Source organism: Miniopterus schreibersii (genome assembly GCF_964146895.1).
Source record: "Miniopterus schreibersii genome assembly, chromosome: 22".
Lineage (NCBI taxonomy): Eukaryota > Metazoa > Chordata > Mammalia > Chiroptera > Miniopteridae > Miniopterus > Miniopterus schreibersii.
The window spans coordinates 10,534,399-10,541,061 of record NC_138124.1 but is presented as its reverse complement, the minus strand read 5'-3'; the positions used below and the strand labels follow the sequence as shown (position 1 = coordinate 10,541,061).

General features: G+C 52.2%; 1 pseudogene across 1 annotated transcript; it reads left to right on the top strand.

Moving 5' to 3' along the window:
* Window positions 1-712: 712 nt before the first annotated feature.
* LOC308550619 (protein smoothened pseudogene) lies at window positions 713-3,071 on the top strand (annotated as a pseudogene). Its single transcript has one exon. The product of its transcript is annotated as a protein smoothened pseudogene (transcript).
* The last annotated feature ends 3,592 nt before the right edge of the window (window positions 3,072-6,663 follow it).

The following is a 6,663-nucleotide window of genomic DNA, read 5'->3' as shown; positions in this document are numbered from 1 at the left end:
TGATTAGAAGGCCCCAATCTTAGGGCACCCATGCTCAGGAAGGTACATGTACAGCTGTTACAAAAGATCACAGTTACATTCTCAAGATGAACTAGGAACAAGAAAATTATTATGGAATTCCATGGAAAAGCATGTTGAGCTTCCTAGGTATGTGCTTAGAAATGATAGTGGTAAATGACATTCAGACAACTGAGTCGCTATCCAGCAAACTAAAGACAAAGGCTGCATCCATATCTCACACTGAACATAAAAATTAATTCCAAGGCTGCCACGCTCCTGCCATGGTGGCGGCTGGTCCCACGCTGGGCCGGGGGCGGCGCCCGGGCTCTAGTCCAGCACCTCTGGCCGGGGCCTGGCCTCCATCGGGGGCTGGAGGTGGTTTTCAATGGTGGGAGAGGGGATGGGGCTGGAGATTGGGGGCCCAGGGGACTCCAGGGGCTGAAGACCACTTGGGTTGCCCGGGAAGGGGTAGGGAGCCCTGCATCCCCGCGCTGGGCTTCCGCTGCCCAACAGGGGCCCCAGGCTCCAAAGTTTTCGAAGTTGGGCGCCGAGGGCCCGCGGCGCACGGAGCATTGGAGGAGCCCGGCACCGGACTCGCGGGGGCGCAGGTAGCCTGAGTCAGCTCCGCGGCCCCAAGGGTTTCGCGGGTGCCCTGGGGGCTCCGGGGAGAGGGTGGGGGCTCGGGGCTTCTGCTGAGTTGGCGGGTTTGGCCATGGCCGCTGCTCGCCTCTCAGGGGCCGGAGCTCTTGCTTCTGGGGCTGCTGCTGCTGCTGCTGGGGGGCCTGGGCCTGGGGATGACCTTGAGCGGGAACGCGACCGGGCCTGGGCCGCGGAGCGCGGGCGGGAGCACCCGAAGGGGCGCCGGGGGGACCGGCCCTCCGCCACCGCTGAGCCACTGCGGCCGGGCGGCCCCCTGCGAGCAGCTGCGCTACAACTGTGCCTGGGCTCGGCGCTGCCCTGCGAGGCCACCTCCGCGCTGCTGGCCGGGGACTCGGACTCCCAGGAGGGGGCGCACGTAGAGCTCCTGCTCTGGTCCAGCCTTCCCAACGCCCCTCGCTGCTGGGCAGTGATCCAGCCCCTGCTGTGTGCTGTGTACATGCCCAAGTGTGAGAACGACCGAGTGGAGCTGCCCAGCCGCACCCTCTGCCAAGCCACCCGAGGACCCTGCCATCGTGGAGAGAGAGCGGGGCTGGCCTGACTTCCTGCGCTGCACCCCCGACCACTTCCCTGAGGGTTGCCCGAATGAGGTGCAGAACATCAGTAGTTCGGGCCAGTGTGAGGCTCCTCTGGTTCAGACTCACAACCCCAAGAGCTGGTATGAGGACGTGGAGGGCTGGGGGATCCAGTGCCAGACCCGCTCTTCACCGAGGCCGAGCACCAGGACATGCTCAGCTACATCGCGGCCTTTGGGGCCGTCACAGGCCTCTGCACGCTCTGCACCCTGGCCACTTTCCTGGCTGACTGGCGGAATTCGAATCGCTACCCTGCAGTCATTCTCTTCTACGTCAATGCGTGTTTCTTTGTGGGCAGCATTGGCTGGCTGGCCCAGTTCATGGACGGTGCCCACCAGGAGATTGTTTGCCATGCAGATGGCACCATGAGGCTTGGGGAGCCCACTTCCAATAAGACCCTGTCCTGCGTCATCATCTTTGTCACTGTGTTCTACGCCCTGATGGCTGGCGTGGTATAGTTTGTGGTCCTCACTTATGCCTGGCACACCTCCTTCAAAACCCTGGGCACCACCTACCAGCCTCTCTCTGGCAAGACCTCCTACTTCCACCTGCTCACAGGGTCACTCCCTTTTGTCCTCACTGTGGCGATCCTTGCTGTGGCTCAGGTGGATGGGGACTCCGTGAGCGGCATCTGTTTTGTGGGCTACAAGAACTACCGATAGTGTGCTGGCTTCATGCTGGCCCCAATTGGTCTGGTGCTCATTGTGGGAGGCTACTTTCTCATCCGAGGAGTCATGACTCTGTTCTCCATCAAGAGCAACCACCCTGGGCTACTGAGCGAGAAGGCTGCCAGCAAAACCAATGAGACCATGCTGCGCCTAGGCATTTTTGGCTTCCTGGCCTTTGGCTTTGTGCTCATCACCTTCAGCTGCCACTTGTATGACTTCTTCAACCAGGCTGAGTGGGAGCGCAGCTTCCGGGACTAGGTGCTGTGCCAGGCCAATGTAACCATCGGGCTGACACCAAGAAGCCCATCCCTGACTGTGAGATCAAGAATTGCCCTAGCCTCTTGGTGGAGAAAATCAACCTGTTTGCCATGTTTGGCACTGGCATTACCATGGACACCTGGGTCTGGACCAAGGCCACGCTGCTCATCTGGAGATGCACCTGGTGCAGGTTAACTGGACAGAGTGATGATGAGCCCAAACGCATCAAGAAGAGCAAGATGATTGCCAAGGCTTTGTCCAAGCGGCACGAGCTGCTGCAGAACCCAGGCCAGGAGCTCTCCTTCAGCATGCACACCGTCTCCCATGATGGGCCTGGGGCGGGTTTGACCTTTGACCTCAATGAGCCCTCCGCTGATGTGTCCTCTGCCTGGACTCAGCATGTCACCAAGACAGTGGCTTGGAGAGGAGCCATACTGCCCCAGGATGTGTCTGTCACCCCTGTGGCAACTCCAGTGCCCCCAGGGGAAAAAGCCAACCTATGGCTGGTTGAGGCCGAGTTCTCCCCAAAGCTGGAGAAGAGCCTGGGCCATAAAGAAAGCGCAGGAAGAGGAAGAAGGAGGTGTGCCCGCTGGTGCCACCCGCTGAGCTTCACCACCCTGCCCCTGCATCTACTGCCAGGACCAGTGCTGTTGCTCGACTGCCACAGTTGCCCGGACAGAAATGCTTGGTGGACACAGGCTCCTGGGGATCTGGGGAATCCTGCTGACAGAGAGCCTGGACCCTGGTCTTCAACCCCTTCTGCCCATAGCCCAGTCCCCTACAGGATCCATTTCTGCCCGGCACCCCAGCCCCCACGGCCTGGGCCCAGGGCCACAGGCAGGGACTGGGGCCCATTCATTCCCGCACCAACCTGATGGAGGAGGAGCTCATGGATGCAGACTCAAACTTCTAAGTCAAGAGAGAAGGACCTGGGACAGTAAACAAACAAAAACACATTCTGAGGCTTGTCTTCCTCCCTGAGAGTGCTTTCCCAGGATCTTATCTTCTGGAGAACCTGAGAGCCCAGTGCCCTCCCAGGATGGTTCTATATGTCTGGATAATGGCAGAACTGTGGGAAAAAGCCTTGACAAATCCATGGGTGGGCCTCACCCAGGGAACAGCCCTGAGCTCCAGGGCCTTGTTTCTGCCCCACCAGCTGGAGTCTGGCTGGCAGCCCCAGTCTGCAACAAGGTTATGGGGCATGCAGTTTCTGGTGGGGCAGTAATGGTGCAGGTAAGAGTGACAGTACCCGGAATGGGCTTTGGTGGCCAGAGAGGTAGCCAAACCCATGTCTGGCAGATGAGGGCTGGTGCCAGGAAAGGACACTCTCAGACCAAAAGTGTTTATTGTATCATTAGCCCTTTATCTAAGTGGGAACAGGGCTCCCTTTTCCCTCTTCCAGGTGGTTGTGAGGCTAGGAGTGCCTACTCTTAGAGGGGCTATAATCTCTTTTTACTGATGTCCAGCTGGCCCCACCCCAGGCCAGTAACCCAGCCCATGTTCTCCTGCACTCTCCTTCCCTTTCCCATTTCAGTTCAACCAGGCCAACCTCTTCCTGTTTCCTGTTTATTGATTAGGACCCAGAACTGCAGTCTCTCCATCCCACCTCCACTCCTGTTGCTGGACTCCATCTCCAAGAAAGAGATTGGTTCAGCTATAGAGCCTGGCGTGCTATAGAAGCAGTGAGTGGTGGGGAGTCTTTGGGTCTTGGAGACACATTGTCTCTTCCTGTATCCATCCAGTGGGGAATGGATCCTCCAACTTGATGGGCTACCCTGGGAAGCTACTGGAGCCTCCAGCAGGCAGGAAAGCTTCCTTCAACTTCCACAACTGGTGGGTGAAGAGATTTCTGACCTCTTAGAGGCCTCCTCCATGTCCCCAAGTCCCCAGTTTCAAGAACCAGGCAGCTGGAAGTCTTAGAAGCTGGCTGGGTTCCAGATCAAGGATAGGGATGGGGAGAAGAAATATAAACAGTAAATAAAAGGTTTTTGTATCAAAAAAAAATTAATTCCAAGTAAGTCAATTATTTATATGTTAAATATAAAATCATAAAAGTACTAACAGAAATCATGAGCAAATTCCTTTACAAGTTTGTAGTCAAAGGAAGACCCTTCTAATTCTAACTGAACACCCCAATGCAGTAAAAAGATTTACGGATTAAACTACATAACAATAAAACTTATGCATGAAAAACCTGCCATCAGCATATTTATAAATCAAGATAGACAATAAGAAAAATACACTTTCACATCTAATTACAACCTTAATATATCAAGAGCTCCTAGAATTCAATGAACAAGACAAAGATCAGCAACCCAATAAGTCAATGGGCAAACACTTTAAGTAGATACACCAGTGAAAAGAAAATACAGAAAGATGCTCAACCATATTAACACAAAACCTATTCAATTAGCAGAAGTCAAAATTTGTATAATAGTTATAAGACAGGAGATAGATGCATTTTTATACATTAGGTGATTGCCTTTTATAACCCATTTGGAGAATAATTTGAACAACTATAAAATTACAAAGGCACAGATCTTTGGAGCAATTTTACTTCTAGGAATTGATTGTAAATATATGTGCAAAATGGATCATATCAAAGCTTTTAGGCCAGAATTGCTGTTATAACAAAAGATTTGAAACAACTTCAGTGTCCATCAATAGAACACATCTGAAATCCTATGCAGCTATAAAACACAGAAAGTCCTCCATTCACTACTGTGGGAGATTATCCAGTATATACCATTAAACAAAGAGCCAGGTGGAGGACAGTTATATAATACGCTACTGCTTGTGTAAAAAACAGAGAGAAGGTGAGCATGCACATTAATATTTGTTCACATATACACGTGGAAACTAAGGGTACACTAGAAACTAATCACAGCTCTCATCCTTCACATATAAAGAGCTCCAAAAAAAGCAAAAAAATAGAAAAATGACTGGGTTTTTGTTTTTTTTTTAGCCCATGTCAAGTGTTACCTATTAAACAATTTAAATTAAAAACTTAAGTTTTAGAGGGTAAAATTTTATTTTGTATTTAGACATGTTCTTATTTTTGGGTCCCAAATAATGAATATTATCATTTTCCAACTAAACAAACTGCCACTGATTTCATAGATGAGTTATTTTAGCACTATGGATAGAAAATTTAACATACATATTATGTGGTTTGTATTTACTACCAAATGGAGGCAACTCAAACACTAGAAAGTGTATATCCTTACAGTGTGATTCTGTTTTCTATCTTACTGATAAGGACTCGGCAAGAGCACTTTACTAGCTAGTTCCTTGGAACCCAGTGTCTGATCATAACCTGCAGAACCTAAAGCAAGCTTATCAATCTTCCCTGTGACAGCACAAGCCCGCTTCAGCAGGAGAATGGTAGCTGTGCCATCTCCTGTCCTTATCTTAGAGCTGCCAGCCCAGGTCTGGTTCTGAGAGTGTAGGGACCAACAGGCACCTCAGTGTGTGGAATCTGACAAACCAACCCTGCTGCTGTGGAAAGGTGGGGGACTGTAGATTTCTGCTCAGGGGGAGAGTTTGCATCCCCCACCCACTGTACTTTTCTGTCCTTTGGCCCTCATAGAGCTGCTCTAACCCAGACCGGAGCAACTAGCCCACTCCTTTCCTGGAGCCAGAGTGTGGCCAGCCAGTGAGAGATCAGAGATATCCACAAAACAGCAGGTTTGGGAATTTGTGTCAATCCCAGGAAGTCTGAAACTCAAAACCCTGCAGTGCTGACCAACCCACCCCCTGACCTGGCCACCCTCTGCCTGTGTCCCTCTCACTCGGATTTATCCATCCTCATGTTGACTTCCAGGCCTCATTATCCCATTCAGGAGCTTTGTCAACTGCACAGCCAGTGTGGCCACTGGAGTTGAGTCCCTGCTGAAAATTCCCCCTGACTGGCTCTAGCTGTCTGAACTGCCACAGTCCTGACTGCCACGGATGTCAGCCACCGTGTGCAGTTGGAGTGAGGATCAGCTGTGAGGAATTCAAATGATGTATATAAGATGTCAGTATGGACAGGAACCATACCATCTGGTCACAATGACAACCCTTCTGCCCTCAGCCTCTACACCTGTTTCCATGTCTTGCCTTCCGCCTGGGTGGCTTCTGCCAGAACCTGCAGCTGCTGTCTTTGTCCCTGACTATGAAACACACCCCAGGATTTGGAATCCAGCTGGCCCTGCCAGGTACCCTGCCTCTGTGTGCTGCCACCTCCCCATTTCTGTCCCCAGCTCTGCCTCCTGTCACCTGGATCCCTCTGTGAAACCTTGTGGTCTCACTGCCCTGACACACGCACAGGGAACAGCATGGACTCAACTGTCTCTCTCACCTGCTCCAGTGGGCACCTGGACAACCAACATTCACCTGGACCTGGAGAAGTCCTGGGACCTTGGATGACCCCACGGTGGGACTGTGTGAAGGATCGACTGGTGCCTGTGGTGAAAAAGCTCACTCCCTGTGAGTGTGACTCAAGTTGAAGCAGCTGCTGTCTC